Source organism: Calonectris borealis, chromosome 2, assembly GCF_964195595.1.
Source record: "Calonectris borealis chromosome 2, bCalBor7.hap1.2, whole genome shotgun sequence".
Classification (NCBI taxonomy): Eukaryota; Metazoa; Chordata; class Aves; order Procellariiformes; family Procellariidae; genus Calonectris; species Calonectris borealis.
Genome location: NC_134313.1, coordinates 76999933 through 77014366, shown reverse-complemented (window position 1 = coordinate 77014366; position 14434 = coordinate 76999933).

Below are 14434 nucleotides of genomic sequence, written 5' to 3'. Positions count from 1 at the left end.
TGCATCCCCTATCTGAAGGATAAATATACCTTCATCCATTACATTCACCTGCTCACTTTTCTTTCTGCAGATAAGGAGAATTGTGAGTGAGATTACAGAACATTTTAAGCTTCTTGAACTGGTAATTGTCTGCATCCCTTCGGGGATCTTGTCTAAAGCTCTGGCCGTGACAGTTTGAAAGGTGCACAGTGTATTGAGATTTGATAAGCATTTTAAAAGTGAACATTGATCCAGTATTTTAAGCAGTTGTCCCATTTATCTAGAATGACCTACATGTACCTCTGGATGGATGGATGGCATGTCATGACTGTTAATTGATTTGGGCAAAAAATTACTCCTTAAAAGAAACTAAAGATAATTAATAAAAATAATGATTTTGTATTGCATGGGTTCCCAGTCTATTGCTAATTGAAAAATAAATTAATCTTATGGAAGAAACTTTTCCTCATCATTTTATTGGTTTTGAAATTTTAAACTGCACAATACATAGAATGATTAACAGCATGCCTCCATTGGTAAGAGAAAGAGGAGACACTTCTTCAGTTCAGTTCCAGGACACATAGTTCATAAACGGGATTCCCTAGCTGTCCCCTCACATTTAATTCTATTCTGTAATTAACCTACTGCTTAATTAACAGAGCTTAGCAAATAATTCTCAGTGAATAATTTATTTGATGAATTTAGCCTTTTTTTCCTTTTCACAAATTGGATCAGAAGAGACTAGGAAATTTTCCAAGATGTATTTTTTTAGCTAACATTTACAGACATCTTTAGTAAATAATTCTTGGTTTGTGGTTGATATTATTTAGGTTCATATTATTAGTTCTTATAATTTAGGTATTTGCTTTAACCAGGTTATTCATTGTTAATACATAAGTCACCATGTTATACACAGCCAAAATCAACCAACTGGTAATTTTGGTTTTTTATACCCAGCTGTAATATTCACAGTTCATAATACGAAATGTCCTGACTAGATCACCAATTCAATGAGCAGAGGCAACATATTAAATAACAATTACAATTACTTATCAGAAATTCTGAATATTTAAAAGCCAATTCATTTGAAATTTAAACTGAAAAAAAAAAGTTTGTGACTCACTGGAATAGTAACATAAATTACCTATAGATGTACTTGATTATTCTTGGAAAGCAGATGTGGGATCATCAACATGACAGAAATGAAACTCATTTTCTCTTTTAATTGGTCAAGAATCTGAAGTTTTTTTTACCCTTGACATCAATAATGCATATTATCACTGCATCCAAAGCCCACTGAAGTGTTTGGAGAAACCTCCATTGACTTCAGTGTTGGTTGGATCACACTATTAAGAATTAGAACGTGCCATCTTCCTGATTTAGAGTGTAATGACATATTCTAGTAATACTGACCTCAATAATAGTCAATAGAGTACATGACTCCAACAGGACTGCACTTTGATTCTGTATTTATGATTCAACCTTTGTAATTCCTGCCTAAATTGTGGCTGAAAACTCACCCTCTTTCCAAGTGGAGAATCAGTTCACCAGCATTCAGGACTACATGGGAGCTGGTTTTATGCCTGAAGATGTTGAGGCATGCCATACACACACCTGAAGACAGTTGTTGCCACCTGCTTAGAGTTCACGATGTGAACCCAGACTAAACACAGAAGAGGTTAGTACAGGTGCTCACCCTGTTACGCAACAGCCCAAGCAACCTCATCTGCAGCACTTCATCACCTGGAGGAAAGATGACTCTCTTTCTGAAATGAGCACCTACCTACTCACAGGGTTATGGTGAGGAAGCTGTTTCCTCTGTTCTTTTAAAGGTGGAAGAGTGGAAGATCCCTGGGCCCAGAAAGAGCAGGGAAAAATGAGTCTGATTCAAGTCTAGCAGGGAAGACATTAAGTAGAAGGGAATGATGAAGCCTTAGGTTTCTGGCTTTGGTTCTGGAAGAGTTTATTTTTTTGTGAAATGGTTTTCCAGTATACCTACACACCCAAGGGAGATGGCTGGAAACTCCACACCACTTGATTCCCAACTAAGCACACTTAGTCCAAAGCTGCACCACATGTTCAACAGGAGAGGTGAAGATTATCTGGCCTCTGAACTATTGCATGAGAAACGACAAATTTGTCCTACAGCAAGGTGGGTTAGAAACCAAGAAGTGCAGATGCCTGACATTTCTCACTTGTTCACAATATTCTTAGGGAAAGAGGTTGGGAATACATTGCCCTCTGAAGGCATCCAGGTCATATGGTTAATGAAAAAAGGGAATGTGGTCTGGCGGTCTGCCTATCACTCTGTGAGGATGTTTAGTACTTTCCCTTGATTGTGAAGGAACCTTTGATCCATATTTGATCCACTCAGTCGGCGAGGCATGCAGCTGTGGCAACGGTAAGTTCTGAGGCTGAGCACTAGATCAAGGTGTAAAGGGGGGTTCCCGGAGCCAAGGAAACCCAAGGAAGAGCAAAGAGCCCTGCCAGGAGCTGGCAGCTCTCATGAGAGAGGTTGACACGGCTTGGGCATTGCCAGGAGCAAGCGCAGGAGATTTAAACAGCCCTAGGGAGTGCTGAGAACAGGGTGTGCAAAAAGGGATCGAAAGGGCGCACAGAGAGGACACTGCAGTTTGCGCCGCAGTTTGCATAAGAAGGGCCATGCACCCTGCTTGTCGGTCCACAGCCCAGGGAGGTGCTCTAGGTCTTGCCAGGATGGTGGTACTTGCGTCAGAGTTAAAACAGAGAAAGCCCCTGAGATGTCTGACACTTCCACCCAGACAGAACGGGTAAGGAAGGAGACTTCAGTACAGATGGTAGCTTGCAATGAGTGCCCAGATCCTTCTCCTGGAGAAAAGGTAAGTACCTGAAAAAGATACGCACAGGTTGATGATCTGTTGCATCAGGTGGCTGAGTTGTAGGAAACAGTTAAAAGACTGTGCAGTATTAGAGGGGCCAAGATGAAGATAGATAAGTGGTTTCAGAGCCATGTTTCTGTGGTGGACACCACAGAGAATGAGGTATCTTGGACCCTGGTGACCCACAAATGCAGGACTCTGCTTCAGTCCCCACCCTCCAGCATTACAACCAAAACCAGATATGAAGCTTTAAAACTGTAGTCACCCACAAGCAAGGTCTGCAAGGAGAAACTGTATCAGCAGTACACAGTGGATACCACGAAAAGAAATGACAAGTGCTCATGGTGGGTGACTCTCTGTTACGGGGCACTGAAGCACCCATCTGCCGGCCTGACAGGGAGTCACGAGTGGTATGCTGCCTTCTGGGAGCTAAAGTCCCAGATGTTGCTGAGAGGATGCCACAACTTGTCGAGAGCACAGACTACTCTCCGTTGCTACCCTTTCATGTGGGCACAAATGACACTGCAAGTCAGAACCTGGGCAGAATCAAGGAAGACTACAAAGCCCTGGGGGTGCAAGCAAAAAGTATTGGTGCTCAAGCTATCTTTTCTTCCATTTTACCAGTTAGAGGAAACAGACATATAATGCAAATCACCTTCTGGCTTCGTGGCTGGTGCCATCATGTGGGTTTTGGCTTTTATGACAAAGAGACATTCTTTGATGACTATAACCTGTTAGGGAGGCATGGGATCCACCTGTCTAGAAGAGGCAAGGGAATCTTTGGCGGAAGGCTGGCTAACTTGGTGAGGCGGGCTTTAAACTGAAGGACTTGGGGGGCGGGGTCCAAAGCGGCAAAGCTCACACCATTGCAGCCAACTGGGGAATAAGTCAGGCCAACCAGAGCAGCGACAAATATTCCTTAGCTGCATCCCAAGATGAGAACCAGAAGACCAACCATCTCAAGTGTATGTATACCAATGCACGCAGCCTGGGGAACAAACAGAAGGAACTGGAGCTCCATGCCCAGTCAGAAAGTTATGGTATCATAGGAATAACTGAAACATGGTGGGACAACTCACATGACTGGAGGATTGTGATGGATGGCTATAGGCTGTTTCATAAAGACAGGCAGGGAAGAAGACGAGGAGGAGTTGCGCTCTATGTTAAGGAGAACTTTGAATGTATAGAAGTCAACTACAGCGATTGTGGAAGCCTTTTGAATGCCTCTGGGTCAAGATCAGAGGGGTCGTCTCAAGGGGGATCTTACAGTAGGCATCTGCTACCGACTTCCAAACCAAGACGATAAGGTCAATGAAGCAATGTTTGGGTCACTTAAGCAAGCTTTGGGTCAACAGAACCTGGTTCTTTCGGGTGACTTCAAATACCCAGACATTTGTTGGAAGAACAATACAGCAGTTCATATGTCATCCATCAAGTTCCTGGAATGTGTAGAGGACTGCTTCCTCATACAAATGTTAGATGTGCCAACCAGGAATAGGGCACTGCTGGACTTGCTACTCACAAACCAAGAAAACCTGCTTTGTAAATCTTGGTTAGTGATAGTCTTGGCTGCAGCAGCCACGATATTGTGGAGTCTGGGATCCTACTGAGCACATTGAAGGTTAGCTCTAAGACAAAGGTTTTAGATTTTAGAAGAACAAACTTCAGCTTGCTCAGATCTCAATTGGGAGAGATTCCATGGGAAGCTTCCATGGAAGATAAAAGAGCTAGCGAGTGGTAGGAGGATCCAGGAAATTATAGACCCATCAGTCTTACTTCAATCCCTGGGAAAGTTATGGAACAAATCCTCCTATCACAAGTCAAATGAAGCACGTGATTGGGAAAAGCCAGTATGGATTCACCAAGGGCAAATCGTGCTTGACAAACCTGATCCCCTTCTATGACAAAGTAACCTGCTTGGTTGATGTGGGGCGAGAGGTGCACATTGTCTACCTGGATTTCTCCAAGGTTTTCAGTACAGTTTCCCACAGCCTCCTCCTAGAGAAACTGATGCATTACGGTCTAGACAAGTGGTCTGTGCAGTGGGTGGGGAACCGGCTGACGGGCCGCACCCAGAGGGTGGTGGTAAATAGCTCCTTTTCAAACCGGCAACCTGTCACAAGTGGGGTCCCCCAGGATCGAAATTGGGCCCAACACTGTTTAATATCTTCAAAAGTGATCTGGATGATGAGTGTACCCTGTGTACCCTGATGAAGTTTGCCAAATGATGCCAATGATACCAAACTGAGTGGGGAAGTGGACACTTCAGAAGGGAGAGCCACCCTGCAGGAAGACATGGGTGGGCTGGAAGAGTGGGCTAACAAGAACCTTATGAAGTTCAACAAAGACAAATGTAAGGTCTTGCACCTGGGAAAACATAATCTAGGAGTGCAGCACAGGCTGGGATCTACCTTTCTGGGGAGCAGGTCTGTGGAAAGGGACCTGGGGGTCCTAGTGGACAACAAGCTCAATACGAGCGAACAGCGTGCTGCTGTGGCAAAGAAAGCCAACAGGATGCTGGGTTGCATCAACAAGGGCATCACCAGCAGAGATAAAGAAGTCATTATCCCACTCTACTCAACAATTCTCAGACCACACCTGGAATATTGTGTTCAGTTTTGGTCCCCGCTCTACAAAAACAGATGTGGACAGGCTGGAGAGGGTCCAGAGAAGGGCCACAAAGATGATTAAAGGTTCGGGAAGCCTGCCATATAAGGAAAGGCTGAGAGAACTGGGTTTGTTCAGCCTTCAGAAAAGAAGGCTTAGGGGACACCTTATCACCATGTTTTAGTATTTAAGGGTGGCTACAAAGAAGATGGAGACTCCCTTTTTACAAGGTGTCACATGGAAAAGATGAGGGGTAATGGATACAAGTTACTCCTGGGGAGATTACAATTGGGCACAAGGGGAAAATTTTTCACAAAGAGAACAATCATCCATTGGAATAATGTCCCCAGGGAAGTGGTGGATTCCCCAACATTGGACGCTTTTAAGATTTATCCGGACAGGGTGCTGGGCCATCTTGCCTAGACCACGGTTTTGCCAAGAAAGGTTGGACGAGATGATCCTTGAGGTCCCTTCCAACCTGGTATTGAATTGTTCCCTTTTGGAATACATAGGGCAATTGGTTTAGAAACAATGTGGGATAAAATACACTGAGGGCAAGCAGCGGAAGTGCTGTTAATAGTGAAATTTCTTTATTTAATGTTTTGTTGGTGTAGGAAGGCAAGACGAACTCTCCTGTTCTAGTTGTTTTGGATTCTCATACCTAGCAAGAATGAGAAAAAATGCAAACTTTGGGGTAGTCTAAAAGTCATCAGATAGGTATTTCAGTAGCCATGGGGAGCAGATATGCTAAGTTAGAAATATGTGTGTGGTCTGTTATTTTAAGGAACCGTCATGCTGTAATCTGTGTTTTCTGAATCATAATTATTTTCACTTAGTCATCTCATGATTCACCCTTTTTGGAGATGAAAATTATATGACGTATGAGTCACAGAATTTTCTGTCATACAGTATTTGTCAGATCTTTCGGATGCAATGGGTTTGCCCCGGAGAAAAGTTCAATCTTTTAAATCCATAACTACTGTGATTGCTATTTATACAGTTCCTGTGATAGAACTATGTATGTCTGGGTTTGCCTATCAAAAGTTTTTTCCTTGCAGAAGGAGAGATACTTGTTAATTTGTCTGCTCCAGATAGCTACCAAATGTCCAGTGTTCCAGGAGAAGGACCACCATGTACATGTGAAACAACTTAAAAGCCTGTGTTGCAGGAGCCTGATTTTTCCATATACTTTACTCACCACATTGCACTGTAAGTCAAATATATCAGAATGCATGACCAACCACACGGTATCCATTTTCTCATCTCTACAGCTCCAACTCCAGAGATGTTCTATGTACAAGTTCCCCAGGACTATTTGTCAATTGACATATTTGAAATCTAGAGGCGCCAAAGCTTTTGCTGATAGTTTTTCCTGTGCATCCTGTCATGCACTGGTTATGCACTGATAGAAGAATTCCTCTTTCTCTGGGAAGAGGCATTCTTTCCATTTGTACCTGTTCTTGGTGCTACGAGCCAAGCCTGAGATTACACTCCAGGTAGCTTCTAGCAAAGGGATGAGGATACCTGAAGGTTCTTTGTGCAATCCCTTAAATATAGCTGCATCCCCTACATTTCCCTCCTAGTGTCACAGGCAGCTGATTATTGATGGATGCATTTATTCCCTATTCCTCTGTGCAGATAGGCATCCTCCTCCTTCAAGTGAAATGTTGTGAATCTTTTTCACTTACCTAAAGGTATGTTCCTCCTCATGCCTAGAAGCAGTGTTCTTAGCAGCTAAATGATTAATTCTCCCTCAAGTGTAACTAAGATTCACACAGGAAGGTTAGCCGCAGGGTCCAAACCAGTATGCCTTCTTACAGCTTGGACTCTCTTAAGCTTGGCTTGCCCTGTGATAAATGATAGTGCTGTTTTATCCAACAGCTCTGTGGTTTGAGAATTCGCTAACAGGAGGGAATCCAATTCATGTCTTTCTACTTTAGCTATTCTTCCACCTCCTGAGGAATATTCTCCCTGCCAGTCTATAAGCAATCCTAGGGAGTCCCCATAGTCCTGTCCCATGTTCATGGATTAAAATGTTATCATTAAAATAATTTAAAAAGATTGTTAAAACGTAATAGGGTCAAATTTCCTTAAGAAGAGGAAGACTTGGCCTCAGGTCTGTTACTGCCAGGTAAACATGCTAACTATGAAGCTTAGGAAATTATCTAATTCCCCTGCTGTGTCTAGGGAGGATGGAAAGGGGCAGGCATTGACATCTAAGAGTGCAGAATCATGAAACCTCATCTGAGGTAAGTGCTTTTTTACAATCTAAAGTAATGGTTTTATGCTCTTGAACATGTTTTGCTTTTCCTCAATCCAGCTTTTCCTTGGCATTTAACTGGCTCCCTGTTCAGTTCATTGATCCCATTTTACACCTGCAAATCTTCCTCGCTGTTATGCAGAGAACCACAATGGAGATCCAAAGGCTGGGCTCACAGCTTGATGTTTTAAAGATGCAATGTTCTGTATTGAACTCCTCAGCTTTTGGCAGAACAAGCCCAGTGGCTTTGTTTTGTGTCTGTGTCCACAGCAATTGTTCAGCACGGTATTTTCCCAGTACTGAGATTTCACACTGCATTAGAAATGCACTTTGCAGTAGGTGGCAAGTAGCAGGGAGTCCTAAATGCATATCCCCATTTGAAGCTCACCTCCTAGATCATCCAAAGGCTCTCCCAGGACAGTGGGAGATGCCACCACAGGAATACTGCACTCCCTTCTTCATCTCAGAACCCTAATGTGTGATATTCTGCATATTGCCATGCATGGTGTCTTAAAAGGCTTGCAGTCATTTCCTACATCTGACATGTAAGCCACAAGCCACAGGAGCAACTAGAAAAAAGAAACTGACTAAGAATGAGAAAAGGGGACAGAAAGGGAGAGAATTTGAAATCCAAGTGGAAGAAATCATATACATTTAAGTATTTTTGCCGAGAAAAAGTCCTATAAACTTAATAAGAAAATCTTACTAGACTTCTGAGTTGTTGAGATCCTTTGGAAGTTACATGTAAAGCCAAGTTTATTGAAATTAATTTAAAATGTGGATGTAACTGTAGGAGACACTAATGTCGTGTTAATTAATACTTATTACATTAATGTATTTGTAGGTGTTCCTTTCTGAAAGAGAAATAAATATATAGAAACAAGCATATTCCTTTCAATAAAACTTTAAAAAAAAAAAAAGAACTTCGTTACAGAAAAAAAAAGCAATGGAACATCTCTGGTAGGGTTTTTATATTCAAAAGAATTTCAAATGTAAATTCTTTACAGCAGGCAGTAGCCCTGAAACACTTAGAGCTACATTTTTTGAGATATGCACATAGTGTAAGGATTGTCAGAAAACAAGCATGAAGTAGAGGTCTTCCTCCTGATTCCAGTTAAAGGATAGATTCTTCTGTAAACCTTCTATGAAAGAAGAAAACAAGGACAATTTTGTAGTGAGTACTTTTTTAAAAAATCCATATTTGTGTGTTTTGGGCTGGAAATCAGTGTATTCTTGCTTTTCCTTGAAGAGATATTACTAATCAGAAAGAGCATGGGTATCCAATGATACTGTTTTGTGTACCATTTGCACAAGTGAAAATGGAGCTGTGCACAGTAGCACATTTTATAATAATCTTAAAATTAATATTTTCAACTAGATGTCATTACAGAACACATACAAATTGCTAATAGTTTTATTTTCTGAACATTTTTATTGTCCTCCAGACTTGATGTCTGTGTTTGAAACGGAGTCCTATCCAACATATGTACTGTGTATTATTTGCACTCCACTTCTTGTTCAAGATGTACATATACCCTCTGAAATTCTTACTGTTGGAAGGAGAGATAAGGAGATGGGTAGGGCTCAAATTATCCTTGCAGTACTTGGAAGTGGCAGGATTTCAGCCATTGTGTCCTGAATCCTCATCTATAAACGGTACATTCTGCTATTCTGTCCCACAGAACTGTCGTCCAGTGGTGGTGACACTTAGACCAGGGAAGCTGGAGTAGCAGATAAAAATCAGTGTAACAGAGGATGTAGTGGAGATTACGGGAAGCTAGGTATCTCATTGATGTTTTTAGTGGCAGGCATGGATAACAGGGTGGGAAGTGTTCCCAAGGGAGTCCAGAAAGATGATTGGCGTGATGGACTTAACTCTGCAGCCTATGCTTAGCAGTAGGAAGAGGGAAGTAAGGGAAGCTGGAGGCAGCACTAGCTAGGTCAAAGTTTTGTGTGATTGTTGTAGAATTGGTGAGCCTTTACACCCTGCTTGTGCACTGGGCTAGAGCATGTCCTGAAAACCAGAGACCTTGACCCAGAAAATCTCCTAAATAGAGCTCTGGGTTTGGATAACATGGTGTGTTAGTAAAGAAAATGAATTTTTATATGTGTTCCCACTGACTTCATTAATAATTGGTTTCCTTCCCTTGGAAAGTAAGTTGGTTTTATCTTGAGAGCTATGAAGTTCTTAAGTTATATTCGATTAAATTTAATTATCAGCCCACAAAATCTGATTAATCATTTGATGTCATCCTTTGACCTTAGCCTAGGAAGTGTAAGAGAGAAAGAAAGTCAATTTCTCTTTCATCTGGCTTTCCAAATCAAGAACTGTCTGCTTTAAAATCTTCCAAAAAGAGTGACTGAGTAGTCTTGGTTTAATACATTATATATATACTATATTGTATTTGTTATAAAGTTCAAGGTTGACTCTTTCATGTGGAATCATCTGGACCATAGGTCATGTCTTAATGATGGTAATGTTTTTTTTTTTCTTTAGTATTTCTCTTCTGAGATATGTTCTTGCAGGTGTGACAAGGTCTCTAAAACACAACAATGCTATAATATGGCTCAAAAAAAATTGGTGATGCACTTTTATAACTAAATATTGACATTAGAATCACCTGCATCCCAGTTCAGATTCTTCAGGAAAACTCACTAAAATATATGAGGCTTCAGAATGTATTGACTATCTCCCCATTAACAACAGAAGGAACACTAGGCAATTTATGACTACATTCAACTACCATTCCTGACAGAATCAAAAGAAGTTTGAAAATCTGGAATTTATACCTCCCATATAGTAGACTCCAACCTGCAAAGTGCAGTAGCTACTGTCTGGAGTATTCGTTGCCTTTTGATTTAAAGCAGTGGGTTCTTAGAGACATATTGACAGCTTGTGAAAGCGTCGAAAATTCAGCTTGGAGAGGTACATTGGGATCATGCACATAATAGTTTACGACTTTTTCCTTCAGCAAGTTCATCCATAAACTCTACCTCCTGTTCAGTTATGTGGGCACTGGGGGTCTTGAAAGGCTACATATATAAATATTGGTGGGAGAAATGGCCAGATACCTTAAATGTAAGTTCTTGTTTTGAAAATGGGTAAAAGTTCAAGCAATGTGTTATATGAAATCCAGTGAGAAACTTTTGATGAAAAAAAATAGATTATTTTGGTGTTCTTTTAAAAGAAAATAAATAGTCCTCTTAAGTATCATAGAAAGGACCTAAAGAACTGGGAAGGACTTGGTAGAAACCTTCTATTCATAAGGAAGGATATCTCATATAGTATTAGTTGGATTATGTCCATTTTGAGAGATAGAAGCTGTGTTAAAAATGTCCCAAAATATGAAAAAGTCTTTTAGATATTTTCATCCTGGTAAGATTTCATGCTGAAAATATGATAAACTTTCTTAGTTATTTATGCAACACAAACAAATGCCTCCTATTCTACCTGCCAAATTTCTCAAAATATGTTACATTTCTACATGAGTAAGCCATATAGTATATCAGAAAACAAAGTTTTGTAATATAGATTTTATTTAGCTTGCAGAATGAGTTTTTAAACTGACAAAACCCATAACAATATCTGTCACGAATGAGTGGTTTAGAGGCCGCTTAAAGAATTACCGTCAAAGAAATTAGCAGAAAGTTATTTTAATAGAGATTTATAAAGGTGCGACCTAATAGAATTCGATGGCAAGGTTCACTCTATTACTTATTACATGGGTGAAACATATAAAGGAAAATCATCTAAGGGTTTATATTTCAGGGACAGTTTAGGTTTCATTCACAATTTAGCAACACTTAATTATCAACTAATCATTAACAAACTTTAGTAATGCCTAATCATTAACTAATTCAATATTTGCAAAGTGAGTTAGTAAGTCTACTACAATCACAACTTAATTACAGATTATGCTTACTGTTCGTTCACACACACACCGAGAAACATATATATATATAAAAATATACAGAAGATACCTGTTAAAAATTCCCCTTGATTTCAGTGAAGAAATATTCACATAGAATGTCTAGGCATTCCTTCTCAATGGGTGAAGGGTTGAGCTTTGAAAGGGACTCACCTAGGACCCAGCGGTCCTCTGAATATCGCAGGCCTGAAAGATCGCAAGCTCTGAGAGGCTCCCACTCAGAGGGAGATGCTGGGCGCAGCCGCTGCGGTCCAGGAGAGCTCAAAGGGCCCCACTTAGGGTTCGCAAGATGGTTGGCTTTAGTCATCCGTAAATTTCCATCCTGGCCGCAGTCCCAGGTGGTAATTACTAAAAAATTCTCAAGGTTTCAGTGTTGTTCTACTGGACACCTGGGCCAGGCAGTAGGAGGATGTTCCCAGCCTCAGCTATGCAGAGTTTCTGATACAGTCAAGGAGCGCTCAACCGCCAGACTCAATACACCAAGGCCGAGGTTTCATGGAAATTTCTGAGCTCAACCAGCGGCCCAGATCAACAAGTGGCCCAGGGAAGAAAAGGGGGGGGTATGAATGCACCACCGCAACATCGTACTCTGGTGATAAGTCATGAAGGTGGGGCAGGGAGTAATGAAGATGGGGAGGAGGGTTTCACTGTGGCTGGTGCTGGCAACAGTATATTTTCTTAGTTTAAAGTAGGCTGCCAAACCTCATTGAGGCTTAATATAACTAATTGAATAGCCACATTAAAAAGGAAATCAAAGCCTTTCAAGGTCCTAGGTCCAAAGAAAGTGCTCTGGATATGATTAATATAATTGACTTTGTTTGCTTACAGAATTGATTTTAAGATACTGCTCCCACGACCCTTCTGAGCTGCATATTTGGATTGTGCTGTATGATTCACATTGAGCTGTAGTATATTTACTGGACCCAGGTCCTTGCTGTCCCTACGATGTCACACTGTCTTCATTTCACCTACCTCTGCTACTTATCTGGGATCAACTCATTCCCTATGCCGAGAAAGCTCCATGAGTTTCCTCAGTGCTCTGCACTCTCTCTCCTCCACAGGCTGCCTCCAGGACTGGATGACCTGGGAGGCTGATAGTGTTGAGCCTCCCAAGATGCAGATCTAAGGCAATTCAAAGAGATTAAAGCTGTGCCTCTGGCCTGTTTTCTGGCCATTGCTGGTCTTCAGGCTGTGTCTTGTAAAAGGGTAGGGAGGTAAATAAGAGAGTACAGGCCTTTCTGTAGCTGTGTACAGTAGCTAGGAAAGTGATGGGAGCACAGCCACACCTTTCCTGCCCATAGAGAGCAATCAAATTTCCATCCTTTTGTGGAAGTAACTGGGAAAGGCTTTCTTTCAGATGCCCATTTCAGTCTTAAGAATTCCTGCCACAAAAATAAATCAGGAGCGATCCTACTCCCATCATTCTGTCCAAACGCTGCCCTTAGTTTGCTATGACTTAGTGCTGCTGCTCTCAGTATACCTTGAAAGTGGGTAAAATACAAAACTCCTTTTTCTGCTCATGGTAACTTGCAATAGCATGACTTTCTAGGCTGGGGTGCTTGACTATTCAATTTACATTTTGTTTCTCGGCATATTGATAACAGCTATTTGCTGGGTCTCGGAAAGAGTGCATGTTTGTCTAAGAAACTACAACCAGAGCAGTAGTATGAATGTCAAACAGATGTAATAGATCTTTGTTTAAAACTCCCACCAGAAATCTTAGGAATCTTAAATTATTTGGGTTATTAATTTACTTAATGGGTTTGCTGTTCTAATCTTGGGTCAACAAATATTTCTGTCTTGCAGGAAATACTCACAGCAGGATAATTGTTTTCAACCCCTGAATTTTAATTAATCTTATCTTGTATGCAAAATATATCACTATTTTATTTCAATTCAAGGTATTGATGAGTGGAAGAGAGTGTTCTTAAAGAACCTATTCGCTATTGGTGCATTTAGAGCAACGTTTTTTTCTCTTTCAAAGATACACCAACAATGATTTATGCACTGTGTTTTAAGCATTTATAAATAATGACATGAGATGGGAATGACTTAAAAGGAGCAGGTGTTCAAACTCTTAAAGCTGTTAGAATGGATATGCACATAGATCTTTCTTGTAAAAAGGGATTCTGGGAGTTATAAAACTAGAGCTGTGTAAGCCTGGGACTACCTGCTCTTGTATTGTGTTCAGCAAACTGACAATGAACCTGCCAAACTTGTCAAGTGCACAGTGCCTCAAAGGCAGTTAGAAAGCATTTTTTAATTGCCTGCAAGAGTATGTGGGGGTTTGAATACATTAGGAAAGCAAGTATTCTTACTATACTGAAAAATGACACCAAAAATGCATGCTGTTTCTCATTCCAATTTCTTGCTCGCTTACTCTCCTGTGCGCACACACATACAAGAAAATAAATATCATATTCAAACCATAGGAAAAGATGCTACAGAAGGGAACATATCTTAAAATTATAAAAGCACATTGAAGCCATCTTAGGAAAAAAAATTACAAAATATTAATTTTTTGTACAAATTAAAAAATGCTGGAAATTCACTTTTATTTAATATAATTATTTTTATTTATATAATTATTATTTTATTATAATTTTTATTTTATATAATTATTTGGGTCAAAGATTCAAATGCTTGCCATTCCCTGGCTTACATGGTAAGAGATGGGGCTGCCAGCTCTGCTCTAGAACCCACCACGCTGGTGGAAGGACCTCAGAGCATCACCTACACACATGACACTACAGTGACAAACCCTTACATTCTGGTAGATGGAGATAAATAGATGGCTGACA